Source organism: Arachis stenosperma, chromosome 5 (assembly GCF_014773155.1).
Source record: "Arachis stenosperma cultivar V10309 chromosome 5, arast.V10309.gnm1.PFL2, whole genome shotgun sequence".
NCBI classification, from domain to species: domain Eukaryota; kingdom Viridiplantae; phylum Streptophyta; class Magnoliopsida; order Fabales; family Fabaceae; genus Arachis; species Arachis stenosperma.
In genome coordinates this window covers 86168320-86184589 of record NC_080381.1, presented here as the reverse complement: position 1 = coordinate 86184589, position 16270 = coordinate 86168320, and the positions used below count along the sequence as shown (strand labels likewise).

The following is a 16270-nucleotide window of genomic DNA, read 5'->3' as shown; positions in this document are numbered from 1 at the left end:
TACGGTTTATCTGGTGCTTAATTCAATAGATTTTATCCATTATTCTCACACTTAATCATAGAATTCGCATGTTTTACACTTTCCTTCCTAATTTTGTACTATAATTAAAAACTTGCTTCCTAAGCCCCAAAATTATTAATTTTTAATTCTCCCTTAATTCCATTTGAAGTCCTGATCTGTGTGCTGAGTGTTTTCAGACTTTATACGGCAGGAATGGATTGGAGAACAAAAGGGAAGCTTGCAAAAATGGATAGAATGCAAAGAAACAAAGGAGCTGACCAGCGAGGAGCGACGCGGATGCGCACCTGGCGCGCACGCGCACATTAGCGCACTCACACCTCGACGTGCACGCGCACCTAGCGCGTACGCACAACAGGCAAAGAGGACAATCGATGCGCACGCGCACCTGGTGCATACACGTGACATGCGCGACGTACAGCTGTTGCAGAAAAACGCTGGGGGCAATTTCTAGGCTCTTTTTGGCCCAGTTTCAAGCCCAAAAAACATAGATAGAAGCTGGGAGTGGAGCAAAATGGAAGAGACACTTCTCATTATTCACAATTTAGGTTTTTAGATGTAGTTTTCTAGAGAGCAAGACTCTCTCCTCTCTCTAGGTTTTAGGATTCCTAGTTTTATGCTTTTGAGTTGGATATTGACAGAGTTACTACCTCCATAGGGTCTTTATCATTATAGTTTGTTTTCTATTTCCTTACTCTTTTAATTTCCATTTATCTTATTCATGAGTTACATATGAATATTTCTGATTTTAGGATTTATTTAATGCAAAGAATAATTTTCCATTTAATTTCATTATATGTTTGCTTGCCTCCGATTAATTTGATTATCATGTCTTCTTTCTACTCCCTTTACATGCATGCGAAAATGGCATCCATGTCAATGGAGTAGGCCTCCAACTTGGCTTTGAAGTTAGATTAATATTTGGAGACCCTTGAGTTGGAAGACTCAAGAGTTAATAGTTAATTGGAAGTTGTTGGCTGGCTCTCTAGTTGCTAACGCTAATCCTTCCCAAGGGAGAGGATTAGGACTTGTGAATAAAAGTTGGCTCAACTACTTGACTTTCCTTCATTCGTTGAGGGTTAACTAAGTAGAAACAATAACTTATTATTATTAATCTTGGAAAACCCAACAAGGATAGAACTTCCGATTATTCTTCTCCTAGCCAAGGCTTTTTATTTCAATTGCATAAAACCTCTTGTTAATTTTTCTTGCTTTAAGTTATAATTAATTATTTTATCATTCCTCGCTCTAAAATTCTCAGAAAACCCATAACCAATAGTAACACACTTCCCTGCAATTCCTTAAGAGACGACCCGAGGTTTGAATACTTCGGTTATTATTTTTTATAGGATTTGTTACTTGTGACAACCAAAAAACTTTTGCATGAAAGGATTCTTTATTGGTTTTGAAGCTATACTTTCAACGAGAATTTAATTGTGAATTCTAGACCATGCAAGGAATCTGATCGTCAAAATGGCGCCGTTGCCGGGGGATTGCAAATGTGTGCCTTATTATTGGTTATTGTAAATATATGCTTTTTTCTTGTTTGCTAGTTTTTGTAAGTTTAGGAATTAGTTGCTTATTTTTACTAGTTTTTGTTTTTATTTTCTTTAGCTACTATGAACTCTTACCCCTTTGGCTATGAGTTTGGTTACAATTGTATTGCTGGAAGAGGAGATTACAATGAGAACATGCATCAAGGTTGGGACAATCAAAGATGGGAGGAGCCACAAGGATTTGATCAACCCTCTTGGCAATAAACTCCCCCGGTCTCATATAGGTCTAACTCCAATCCTAATGCATACCAATCGAATGGATGTGGTAGTCCTAGTTGTACATGTCACCAACCACCAATACATGTTTATTGACCACCTCCTCAAGATAATTTTGAACCACCATACTCACAAGCACGTTACCACTAAACACCCCAATATAACCCTAATCCTTACCCACCATACCAAGAGCCTTATGAGCCATACTTAGAACCACCACCTCAATATACACCATCTCCATATCCTTATCAAGAAAACCACCTCCGTGTTATGAGCCCTTTCTCCCTACAAATGAACCCTCCTATCCACCCCAACCTCCATTGGATAACAACACTCTTAGTGTTATTCACCAAAGACAAAAGACCATCGAGAACACACTTACCTCTGCTCTTACTAGTCTCACCTCTGCTCTCCAAGCTCTTGTATCCTGCACGGATTCATCATTTACCCCCAATATTCAACCCTCAAGCTCTAGTGCACTTCCTTTTCAACCACATAATGATCTCTCCACCCCATCACCATTGTAATAATCCCAATTTTTGAGTACGCGAGATCTTTTCTGAAAGTACGAATTTCTCCAGAAGATCAGTAAGGGGAGAACCTCTGTTGTATCATCAAGCATCTCAATCCTTATTGTCATTGTATCATCCTTAAGCTAGAACCTCTTTTGGGGCAAGCTTGATAACAAATCACGATGAACCTAGTTTTTGAACCGTATCAGTTATGAGTTTTGATTCTGTTTTCCGTAAATAGTCTCAGTTTGACGAACCGAACTCGATTCATGAGAGAAGAGAGATAATAGTATAATATTATCATTATATTAGTATTAGAAGATGGTTGAAAGATATTATAAAGTTACCTGGTATGTTTTAGTTAAAACAGGAAATCAGTTTAACCAGGTTCACAGTTTACTGGTGCAGCTTAGCACCAGCACTCTCTAATGACTTTAGCAATGCTAAGGCCTCGTTATACATGTTCTATTATCATATTAAATATGTTACTAGTGTCATTTATGTTATTAGCTCAGAAAAGAATTTTTAGAGATGTTTTTACACGTGTTCCGATACATTTAGTTTTAGTAGTTATACACCTGAGATATTTTAATATTATTTTAACCCACCTCCAAGACAACCAATCACAACTTATCCTACACCCCCAAAACCCCCAAGGGTGCCTCATTTGCTCATTGTGGCCGAAAATCATCAAGAGAAAAAGGAGAGAAAAGTTCTTAGTTCCAAATCTTCAAAGCTTGATTTCTGCTGAACTAAAACTCAAATCAAAATTCTAATCCAACCAAAATGATTCTCTCTTCTTTCTCTACATAATCATATGACTTATCAAGGCTGGAATCAAGGTGAGTTGGCTCCACCATCTCCCTTTTGCTATGGTTTCAAGGAAACATGCTTAAACATGTGTTTTCTTGATGTTCTTCCTTAGGAATCATGCTTAACTTGACTTGAGTGCAAAGAAATGTTAATTTCAAGCAAGTATAGGTGAGATATACCTTCCTAATGTGCTGAGAGAGATTTGGTCAGTTGAGAGTTTGTAGATTTAAATTTGTTCTTGATGTGATTTAGGAGGAAAAAGTGCTTAAGGACCACCTAAAAGTATAACCAAATTTGGAGCAGCAAAACCAGGTAGGGTTTGATGAAATTATTCTTGATTGATTGTGTTTTAGTTATGTGATTATGATATGGTTTGGTTAAGCTTGAAATTGATTGTTTATATGAGTGATTCTTGTTGAAATTTTGGTGAAATTTTGATGAAATCTGATGAAATTCAAGCTATGAGTTTATGTTCTTGGAGCTACTGGAAAACAAAACCCTAACCCTTAAATTGGGGTTCAATTTGGTGGCTGCTAATTTAGTTTGAATTGTGGTAAAAATCGGTTGCTGAAAAGACTAAAAAATGGTTTGCGAAGAACACTTTGAGTGTGGTGAAGAACATTGAAGAACATCTTTTAGATCTTAAAAAGGGTAAGGTTGTAATTATTTTGGTGTTTGAGGGTTATTTTGTAATTTCTAAAAGTTAGGGTGGTTGAAGTAGAAATATTAAAAGTTACGGGTGGTAAAAAGCAAATTTTAATGGTTAAAAGGTAAAGGTAAGGTAATTTTTGAAAATTTAATTATAAAATAAAAAATAATAATAAAATATTAAATAATAATATTTAATTAAAAATAATATTTTAATAAAAATAATAAAATAATACGAAAAGGTAATTTTCTGTAAAAGTTTTAGAAAGACAAGTTTAAGTGTAGAATCTCATAATTACCTTCTGATGAGCGGATAATTTGTACCCTTTTTGGCATTATTTTTAGTATGTTTTTAGTATGATCTAGTTAGTTTTTAGTATATTTTTATTAGTTTTTAGTTAAAATTCACTTTTCTAGACTTTACTATGAGTTTGTGTGTTTTTCTGTGATTTCAGGTATTTTCTGGCTGAAATTGAGGGACCTGAGCAAAAATCTGATCCAGAGACTGAAAAGGACTGCAGATGCTGTTGGATTCTGACCTCCTTGCACTCGAAGTGGATTTTCTGGAGCTACAGAAGCCCAATTGGCGCGCTCTTAACGGCGTTGGAAAGTAGACATCCTGGGCTTTCCAGCAATATATGATAGTCCATAATTTGCCCAAGATTTGATGGCCCAAACCGGTGTTCAAAGTCACCCTCAGAAATTCCAGCGTTAAACGCCGAAACTGGCACCTAAATGGGAGTTAAACGCCCAAACTGGCATAAAAGCTGGCGTTTAACTCCAAGAAGAGTCTCTACACGAAATTGCTTCATTGCTCAGCCCAAGCACACACCAAGTGGGCCCGGAAGTAGATTTTTATGTCATTTACTCATCTCTGTACACCCTAGGCTACTAGTTTTCTATAAGTAGGACCTTTTACTATTGTATTGATATATCTGGGTAGCTACCTTCATTTTATGCTATCTTAGATCATTGGGAGGCTGGCCATTCGGCCATGCCTAGACCTTGTTCTTATGTATTTTCAACGGTGGAGTTTCTACACACCATAGATTAAGGTGTGGAGCTCTGCTGTACCTCGAGTATTAATGCAATTACTATTGTTCTTCTATTCAATTCCGCTTGTTCTTTGTCCAAGATATCACTTGTTCTTCAACTTGATGAATGTGATGATCCGTGACACTCATCATCATTCTCACCTATGAACAAGGTGACTGACAACCACTTTTGTTCTACAAGCAACCAAGGCTCTAGTGAATATCTCTTGGATTCCTGATACACGATGCATGGTTGATCGCCTGACAACCGAGTGCTCGCCTGACAAATGAGCCAGCCATTCCGTGAGATCAGAGTCTTCGTGGTATAGGCAAGAACTGATGGCGGCATTCAAGAGAATCCGGAAGGTCTAACCTTGTCTGTGGTATTCTGAGTAGGATTCAATGATTGAATGACTGTGACGTGCTTCAAACTCCTAGCAGGCGGGGCGTTAGTGACAGACGCAAAAGAATCACTGGATTCTATTCCGGCCTGATCGAGAACCGACAGCTGATTAGCCATATGCTGTGACAGAGCATAGGAACATTTTCACTGAGAGGATGGGAGGTAGCCACTGACAACGGTGAAACCCTACATAAGCTTGCCATGGAAAGGAGTAAGAAGGATTGGATGAAGACAGTAGGAAAGCAGAGAGACGGAAGGGAAGGCATCTTCATACGCTTATCTGAAGTTCCTACCAATGAATTACATAAGTACCTCTATCTTTATCTTTATGCTTTATTCGTACATCATTATACCCATTTGAGTCTGCCTGACTAAGATTTACAAGGTGACCATAGCTTGCTTCATACCAACAATCTCCGTGGGATCGACCCTTACTCACGTAAGGTATTACTTGGACGACCCAGTGCACTTGCTGGTTAGTTGTGCAAAGTTATGTAGTGATCACAATTTCGCGCACCAAGTTTTTGGCACCGTTGCCGGGGATTGTTTTGTGTATGGACAACTGACGGTTCATCTTGTTGCTTAGATTAGGTATTTTTCTTCAGAGTTCTTAAGAAGGAATTCTAGTGTTTCATGATGATCTGTTGAAATCTGGCTGGCTGAGAAGCCATGTCTAATCTTATTGGACCGAGGTTTCAACTGATTATCACAAGAGCTTGTTGATCTCTATCAATCTTGCTATTGGAGCAATGATCTGCTAAGGCTTGGCTGGCCATTGGCCATGTCTAGTGTTTTGGACCGAAGCTTTCTTTGAAAGCTTGGCTGGCTGTGAAGCCATGTCTAATTCCTGGACCGGAGTCTTAGACTAGCATTGCAATGATTCCTGGAATCCAAATTAAGAATTCTGAAACTTTTATTTTCTATTTCCACTTAAATTTCGAAAAAACACAAAAAAAATTACAAAACCATAAAAAAAACCAAAAAGATTTTATGTTTCTTGTTTGAGTCTAGTGTCTAATTTTAAGTTTGGTGTCTTGCATGTATTGTTTATTTGATCTTGGTTCTATTTTCAAGTCAATAGTACAGGGAACTAAAGATTCAGAACATGCAGCAGAGGAATTAGACAGAAAAAGCTGGGCGTTCAAAACGCCCAGTGAAGAAGGACAGACTGGCGTTTAAACGCCAGCCAGGATGGCACAAGGGAAGGATTTTGTTTTCAAATCAAATTTTTTTTCAAGTTTTCAAAGTTTTTCAAAATCAAATCTTTTTCAAATCATATCTTTTCAATCAAATGTTTTCAAAATCAATTTCTTTCCTTTTTCAAAGATAATTGCTATCAATTAATGATTTGATTCAACATTTCAAGTATGTTGCCTTTTCTGTTGAGAAATGTTTAATGTTTGAATCATATCTTTTCTTGTTAGGCAAGTCATTAATTTTTTTTTATCAAATCTTTTTTAAAAATTGTTTTCAAATCATATTTTCTCAATCACATATTTTTAAAATCAATCATATCTTCTTAACCTCATCTTTTTCAAAATAGCTTTCAATCAAATCTTTTTGACTTCTAATTTCAAAATCTTTTTCAAAAATCACTTGATTTCTTTCCCACTCTTATTTTTGAAAATTAATTAGTGTTTTTCAAAATGTTTTTAATTTCTTTAACTTAATTTTCGAAAATTCTCTTCCCCTCTTCCCACATCCTTCTATTTATGGAGTACCACTCCTTCTCAATGCACAATTCGAACTCTCTCTGATTAAGTTCGAATTCTTCTACCTCTTTCTTCTATTTTTCCGTTCTTCTGACACCTCAAGGAATCTCTACACTGTGACATAGAGGATTCCACATTTTCTTGTTCTCTTCTCTTTCATATGAGCAGGAGCAGAGACAAAGGCATTCTTGTTGAAGCTGACCCTGAACCTGAAAGGACCTTGAAGCGAAAGCTAAGAGAAGCTAAGGCACAATTCTCTATAGAGGACCTAACAGAAATCTTCAAAGAAGAAGAAGACATGGCAGCCGAAAACAACAACAATGCAAATAATGCAAGGAAGGTGCTAGGTGACTTTACTGCACCTACTCCCGACTTCTATGGGAGAAGCATCTCTATCCCTGCCATTGGAGCAAATAACTTTGAGCTTAAGCCTCAATTAGTTTCTCTAATGCAACAGAATTGCAAGTTCCATGGACTTCCATTGGAAGATCCTCATCAGTTCTTAGCTGAATTCTTGCAAATCTGTGACACTGTCAAGACCAATGGGGTTGACCCTGAGGTCTACAGACTTATGCTATTCCCTTTTGCTGTAAGAGACAGAGCTAGGACATGGTTGGACTCACAACCTAAAGAAAGCCTGGACTCATGGGAAAAGCTAGTCAATGCCTTCTTGGCAAAGTTCTTTCCACCTCAAAAATTGAGTAAGCTTAGAGTGGAAGTCCAAACCTTCAGACAGAAGGATGGAGAATCCCTCTATGAAGCTTGGGAAAGATACAAACAATTGATCAGAAAATGTCCTTCCGACATGCTTTCTGAATGGAGCATCATAGGTATTTTCTATGATGGTCTCTCTGAACTATCCAAGATGTCTTTGGATAGCTCTGCTGGAGGATCTCTTCATCTGAAGAAGACGCCTACAGAAGCTCAAGAGCTGATTGAAATGGTTGCAAATAACCAATTCATGTACACTTCTGAAAGGAATCCTGTGAACAATGGGAGTAATCAGAAGAAAGGAGTTCTTGAGATTGATACTCTGAATGCCATTTTGGCTCAGAATAAGATATTGACTCAACAAGTCAATTTGATTTCTCAAAGTCTGTCTGGAATACAAAATGCACCAAGCAGTACTAAGGATGCTTCATCTAAAGAAGAAGCATATGATCCTGAGAACCCTTCAATGGAAGAGGTGAATTACCTAGGAGAACCCTATGGAAACACCTATAATTCTTCATGGAGAAATCACCCAAATTTCTCATGGAAGAATCAAGAGAGACCTCAACAAGGTTTCAACAACATAATGGTGGAAGAAATAGGTTTAGCAATGGCAAGCCTTTTCCATCATCTTCTCAGCAACAGACAGAGAATTCTAAGCAGAACACCTCTGACTTAGCAACCATGGTCTCTGATCTAATCAAAACCACTCAAAGTTTCATGACTGAAACAAGGTCCTCCATTAGGAATTTGGAGGCACAAGTGGGACAGCTGAGCAAGAAAGCTACTGAACTCCCTCCTAGTACTCTCCCAAGCAATACAGAAGAAAATCCAAAAGGAGAGTGCAAGGCCATCAACATGGCCGAATTTGGAGAAGAAGAAGAGGCAGTGAACGCCACTGAGGAAGACCTCACTGGACGTCCACTGGCCTCCACTGAGTTCCCCAATGAGGAACCATGGGAATCCGAGGCTCAAAATGAGACCATAGAGATTCCATTGGACTTACTTCTGCCATTCATGAGCTCTGATGAGTATTCTTCCTCTGAAGAGGATGAGTATGTCACTGAAGAGCAAGTTGCTAAATACCTTGGAGCAATCATGAAGCTAAATGACAAGTTATTTAGAAATGAGACTTCGGAGAATGAACCTCCTTTGCTCACCAAAGAACTGGATGACTTGTCTAGGCAGAAATTACCTCAAAAGAGACAAGATCCTGGGAAATTTTCAATACCTTATACCATAGGCACCATGACCTTCAAGAAGGCCTTGTGTGACTTAGGGTCAAGTGTAAACCTCATGCCTCTCTCTGTAATGGAGAAATTAGGGATTTTTGAGGTGCAAGCTGCAAAAATCTCATTAGAGATGGCAGACAACTCAAGAAAACAAGCTCATGGATTTGTAGAGGATGTTTTGGTGAAGATTGAAAACCATTACATCCCTGCTGATTTCATAGTCCTAGAGACTGGGAAGTGCATGGATGAAACCATCATCCTTGGCAGACCCTTCCTGGCCACAGCAAAGGCTGTGATTAATGTTGATAGAGGCGAACTGATCATTCAAGTGAATGAAGAATCCTTTGTGTTTAAGGCTCAAGGATATCCCTCTGTCACCATGGAGAGGAAGCATGAAGAGCTTCTCTCAATTCAGAGTCAAACAGAGCCCCCACAGTCAAACTCTAAGTTTGGTGTTGGGAGGCCACAACCAAACTCTAAGTTTGGTGTTGAACCCCCACATTCAAACTCTAAGTTTGGTGTTGGGAGGTTCCAACATTGCTCTGAGAAAATGTGAGGCTCCATGAGAGCCATCTGTCAAGCTACTGACATTAAAGAAGCGCTTGTTAGGAGGCAACCCAATGTTATATTTTATCTATTTTCTTTTGTTATTCTATTTTATTTTGTAGGTTGATGATCATGAAAAGTCACAAAATCAATTGAAAAAACAAAACAGAATGAAAAACAGGAAGAAAAATAGCACACCCTGGAGGAAGAATTTACTGGCGTTTAAACGCCAGTAAGGCTAGCAGTTGGGCGTTTAACGCCCAGTCTGGCACCATTCTGGGCGTTTAACGCCAGAAAGGGGCACCAGACTGGCGTTAAATGCCAGAAAAGGGCAAGAACCTCGCGTTAAACGCCAGGAATGGGCACCAGCCCGGCGTTTAACGCCAGAAATGGCTCAAAACGTGATTTTGAATGCCATTTGGTGCAGGGATGACTTTTCCTTGACACCACAGGATCTGTGGACCCCACAGGATCCCCACCAACCCCACCACTCTCTCTCTCTTCTTCACCCATTCACCAATCACCTCAACTCCTCTTCCCCAAAAACCCTTCACCTATCAAATCCCATCTTTCTCTTCACCACTCACATCTATCCTTCATAAAACCCCACCTACCTCACCATTCAAATTCAAACCACTTTCCCACCCAAACCCACCCTCACTTGACCGAACCTTACCCACCCCCCTCTCCTATATATACCCTTCTTCACCCCTTCATTTTCACACAACCTAAACACCACTTCTCCCCCTCTTTGGCCGAACACAAGAGCCACTCCCTTCTCCCTCATTTCTTCTTCTTCTACTCTCTTCTTTCTTCTTTTGCTCGAGGACGAGCAAACCTTTTAAGTTTGGTGTGGTAAAAGCGTTGCTTTTTCGTTTTTCCATAACCATTTATGGCATCCAAGACCGGAGAAACCTCTAGAAAGAGGAAAGGGAAGGCAAAAGCTTCTACCTCCGAGTCATGGGAGATGGAAAGATTCATCTCAAGGGTGCATCAAGACCACTTCTATGAAGTTGTGGCCTTGAAGAAGGTGATCCCCGAGGTCCCTTTTTCACTCAAAAAGAGTGAATATCCGGAGATCCGATATGAGATCCGAAGAAGAGGTTGGGAAGTCCTTACCAACCCCATTCAACAAGTTGGAATCTTGATGGTTCAAGAGTTCTATGCCAATGCATGGATCACCAAGAACCATGATCAAAGTGTGAACCCGGACCCAAAGAATTATCTTACTATGGATCGGGGGAAATACTTGGATTTTAGTCCGAAAAGTGTAAGGTTGGCATTCAATTTGCCCATGATGCAAGGAGATGAACATCCTTACACTAGAAGGGTCAACTTTGATCAAAGGTTGGACCAAGTCCTCACAGTCATATGTGAAGAGGGCGCACAATGGAAGAGAGATTCAAGAGGCAAGCCGGTTCAATTGAGAAGGCATGACCTCAAACCCGTGGCTAGAGGATGGTTGGAGTTTATCCAACGTTCAATCATTCCCACTAGCAACCGGTCCGAAGTCACTCTAGACCGGGCAATCATGATTCATAGCATCATGGTTGGAGAAGAAGTGGAAGTTCATAAGGTTATAGCCCAAGAACTCTATAAGGTGGCGGACAAGTCCTCTACCCTAGCAAGGTTAGCCTTTCCTCATCTCATTTGTCACCTCTGTTATTCAATTGGAGTTGACATAGAGGGAGACATCCCCATTGATGAGGATAAGCCCATCACTAAGAAAAGGATGGAGCACACAAGAGACCCCACTTATCATGAGATCCCTGAGATGCCCCAAGGGATGCACTTTCCTCCACAAAACTATTGGGAGCAACTGAACACCTCCCTAGGAGAACTGAGTTCCAACATGGGACAACTAAGGGTGGAGCATCAAGAACACTCCATCATCCTCCATGAAATTAGAGAAGATCAAAGAATCATGAGACAGGAGCAACAAAGACAAGGAAGAGACATTGAGGAGCTCAAGCACTCCATAGGATCTTCAAGAGGAAGAAAGAGCTGCCATCACTAAGGTGGACCCGTTCTTTAATCTCCTTGTTCTTTATTTTCTGTTTTTCGAATTTTAGTGCTTATGTTTATCTATGTTTGTGTCTTGTGATCATTAGTGTCTTAGTGTCTATGCCTTAAAGTTATGAATGACCTATGAATCCATCACCTTTCTTAAAAAAAATGTTCTTAATTGAAAAAGAAAAAGAATTGCATGAATTTTGAATTTTATAGCAGTTTGATTATTTTGATGTGGTGGCAATATTTCTGTCTTCTGAATGTATGCTTAAACAGTGCATATGTCTTTTGAATTTGTGGTTTATGAATGTTGGCTCTTGAAAGAATGATGAAAAAGGAGACATGTTACTGAGGATCTGAAAAATCATAAAAATGATTCTTGAAGCAAGAAAAAGCAGTGAATACAAAAAAAAAAGAGGCGAAAAAAAAACCGAAAAAAAAAAGAGAGAAAAAGAAAGAATAAAGTTGTGATCCAAGGCAAAAAGAGTGTGCTTAAGAACCCTGGACACCTCTAATTGGGGACTCTAGCAAAGCTGAGTCACAATCTGAAAAGGTTCACCCAATTATGTGTCTGTGGCATATATGTATCCGGTGGTAATACTGGAAGACAGAGTGCTTTGGGCCACGGCCAAGACTCAATAAGTAGCTGTGTTCAAGAATCATCATACTTAACTAGGAGAATCAATAACACTATCTGGATTCTGAGTTCCTAAAGAAGCCAATCATTCTGAGTTGCAAAGGATAGAGTGAGATGCCAAAACTGTTCAGAGGCAAAAAGCTAAAAGCCCCGCTCATCTAATTAATACTGATCTTCATAGATGTTTTTGGAATTCATTGCATATTCTCTTCTTTTTATCTTATTTGATCTTCAGTTGCTTGAGGACAAGCAACAATTTAAGTTTGGTGTTGTGATGAGCGGATAATTTGTACCCTTTTTGGCATTATTTTTAGTATGTTTTTAGTATGATCTAGTTAGTTTTTAGTATATTTTTATTAGTTTTTAGTTAAAATTCACTTTTCTGGACTTTACTATGAGTTTGTGTGTTTTTCTGTGATTTCAGGTATTTTCTGGCTGAAATTGAGGGACCTGAGCAAAAATCTGATCCAGAGACTGAAAAGGACTGCAGATGCTGTTGGATTCTGACCTCCCTGTACTCGAAGTGGATTTTCTGGAGCTACAGAAGCCCAATTGGCACGCTCTCAACGGCGTTGGAAAGTAGACATCCTGGGCTTTCCAGCAATATATGATAGCTCATACTTTGCCCAAGATTTGATGGCCCAAACCGGCGTTCAAAGTCACCCTCAGAAATTCCAGCGTTAAACGCCGGAACTGGCACCTAAATGGGAGTTAAACGCCCAAACTGGCATAAAAGCTGGCGTTTAACTCCAAGAAGAGTCTCTACACGAAATTGCTTCATTGCTCAGCCCAAGCACACACCAAGTGGGCCCGGAAGTGGATTTTTATGTCATTTACTCATCTCTGTACACCCTAGGCTACTAGTTTTCTATAAGTAGGACCTTTTACTATTGTATTGATATATCTGGGTAGCTACCTTCATTTTATGCTATCTTAGATCATTGGGAGGCTGGCCATTCGGCCATGCCTAGACCTTGTTCTTATGTATTTTCAACGGTGGAGTTTCTACACACCATAGATTAAGGTGTGGAGCTCTGCTGTACCTCGAGTATTAATGCAATTACTATTGTTCTTCTATTCAATTCCGCTTGTTCTTTGTCCAAGATATCACTTGTTCTTCAACTTGATGAATGTGATGATCCGTGACACTCATCATCATTCTCACCTATGAACAAGGTGACTGACAACCACTTTTGTTCTACAAGCAACCAAGGCTCTAGTGAATATCTCTTGGATTCCTGATACACGATGCATGGTTGATCGCCTGACAACCGAGTGCTCGCCTGACAAACGAGCCAGCCATTCCGTGAGATCAGAGTCTTCGTGGTATAGGCAAGAACTGATGGCGGCATTCAAGAGAATCCGGAAGGTCTAACCTTGTCTGTGGTATTCTGAGTAGGATTCAATGATTGAATGACTGTGACGTGCTTCAAACTCCTAGCAGGCGGGGCGTTAGTGACAGACACAAAAGAATCACTGGATTCTATTCCGGCCTGACCGAGAACTGACAGCTGATTAGCCATATGCTGTGACAGAGCATAGGAACATTTTCACTGAGAGGATGGGAGGTAGCCACTGACAACGGTGAAACCCTACATAAGCTTGCCATGGAAAGGAGTAAGAAGGATTGGATGAAGACAGTAGGAAAGCAGAGAGACGGAAGGGAAGGCATCTTCATACGCTTATCTGTAGTTCCTACCAATGAATTACATAAGTACCTCTATCTTTATCTTTATGCTTTATTCGTACATCATTATACCCATTTGAGTCTGCCTGACTAAGATTTACAAGGTGACCATAGCTTGCTTCATACCAACAATCTCCGTGGGATCGACCCTTACTCACATAAGGTATTACTTGGACGACCCAGTGCACTTGCTGGTTAGTTGTGCAAAGTTGTGTAGTGATCACAATTTCGCGCACCACCTTCATAAAACACTTAGAGAGTGGTAATAACATATTAGTGAGGCAAAGACAAAGGAAAGATAAAAAGTTAAAGAAGAGATAAAAATCGAATAAAAAGTCTGTAAAGTTTTAATGATAGAAAACAACAGAGATTAGTGAACAAACTAGGAGCAACATAGTTAGTTCTTGAGTTGCGCTTAGGGTTAGCTATTATTTGAAAAGTTAAACTATTTCAGTATAGACTTAATGAACCTATACTTGGGAGAGGCTAACTATTCATACCGAAATTTACATAAGCTTTAAATACATATGTTAAGCAGAGAAATCAGAGCAGAATAAAGAAACATAGAAAATAGAGTAACCAGAGTAGAGTAAATAGATGCAGAGAAAAGAAAAACTAGAACAGAATAAAGAGTTATAAGGAGAGAAGAGTAATATGATAAAGAGAATAGAGAACAAGCAGAGGGCCTGTTGAGAGGTCATTTGTTACATTAAGGCAACTCCAGAGTTATTTGTATGATTGTCTGCTGCACTGCAGTCAGATAGATGGTGGTACTACCACTGAAAGTGCTTTCCTGGGTTACCTTGCTATAATGCTTTGCTGTAAGACAGAGGTTGCTTACAGAGGTATCGAGATCATTGTGCTCTTGTAAGACAGAGGTTGCTTACAGTGAGAGTGTTGTTGCTCCTGTAAGACAAAGGTTTCTTACAGTGAATGTGTTGTTGCTCCTGTAAGACAGATGTTGCTTACAGTGAGTGTGTTGGGCATATATCGGCTAATAAGTGCCGCCCTGCAAGACAAAGGTTGCTTGCAGTGGATACCCTACAAGACAAAGGTTGCTTGCAGTGGGTATTGCCAACAGGAAAGCCTTATCCAGACAGAGGTTGCTGGGTAACATCGGGAGCGGGTATGTAACCAACAGATGAGCTCATTACCTGCACTAGGGCTAGACATGCATCATATTTGGTTGCGCATTTCCTCTTTTATGATTGTTATTTGAATGTATGCTTTCTTTATTTATATTCTATTCACTATGTTTGTGTTTTGTTTTCTTGTATTCTTTTGTTTGTGTTTTACTTTCTGTTTTCTCTATTTTTTCTAATTATCTATTTTCTACTTCACTGTATTCTGCTATTTATCTGCTAAATAACACGGAATTAATGAACGTAACTAATAACCCCGTCCCTACTAAGAACTCCCTAGTTTTTACCCCTTCTCTCCCTTCCCCCTCAGATGGAAGCAAGAGTACCCTTCCGTAGTTCATTGATGATCATTCCATAAAGAAGATTCCGCTCTAGGTAATCTTCTGAGTCTAGAGTAAATCTTGTTCTCTGTTTATATGTATATACTGTGAGACCAACCAACGTTTGCATCCCGTTCATATGCAAACTTTAACCTAAATCGTGTGTATGAGACTCCTTTTATATGGCTATGTGATGAAGTACCAGCGAGATGTCATATCACAACGTATAATCATGCAGAGGGGTAGTAGACGATCTTCCACCTTTTGATGGCGTTCCACCAGACTTGAGTTTTGAAGACTTAGAACATACTTTCCGTCGCTTTAGTAGTTTAGAGGGACTAGGTAAGTATAGAGTCTAGGCTAGCCTGGGCGCCAAGTTAGGGACTTCTTGAACAGGTCAGGGCCTGGGATATTGTATGTATATATATGTATATAGATATTATTTAGCTATATCTAGGGGTGTTCTAACTAAAAGTCTATACTCTAAAAAAATGCTAGATCACTGAATGTTGTTAACTGCTTGACATGTATTTATGTGTGGTTGTTTATAACTGTTTTATCTGTTATTATTTGTGAATTGATTATGAATGATTCTGTTTGTTAATCCAAATATTTTCAAAAAAAAAAGTACCTTGCAAAATAATTACACTTTTAACAACGATTCAGGCTCATATAATAAATAATAGATAATAATTAGGAAGACAAGTTGGTAGCGCTCAGTTTCTAGTATGATCATGACGTACCAGAAATTGGGTCGTTACAACCACCCTCCGTGGAAGAGCAACCACATCCATCAATCCAAGAGCAATATGATCCCAATGATGCTACTGACCCAGAACAAGAGCGAAAAGATCGTCTTAGGGACGTAATGGACCGGCTTTATGCACACATACTTCAAGAGAAGCAAGAGGAGGTCCAAATCCTTAAAGATGAAGTAGTTGACAAACTAGTGAAGGTTGAACAAGAGGAAAGCTCCATCATTGAAGATAACTCTACACTAAGTGACATCAAGGAGGAGTCTAATTTTGCATTAGATCAAGTGGAGAAAGACAAAATTATCACAGAAGAGGAAG

The 16270-nt window shown here is 39.3% G+C and overlaps 1 non-coding gene across 1 annotated transcript; it reads right to left on the bottom strand.

Moving 5' to 3' along the window:
* Positions 1–7615: 7615 nt before the first annotated feature.
* LOC130983324 (small nucleolar RNA R71) lies at positions 7616–7723 on the bottom strand. The gene has a single exon (XR_009087320.1). It is a non-coding gene; the product is annotated as a small nucleolar RNA R71 (small nucleolar RNA).
* Positions 7724–16270: the final 8547 nt, after the last annotated feature.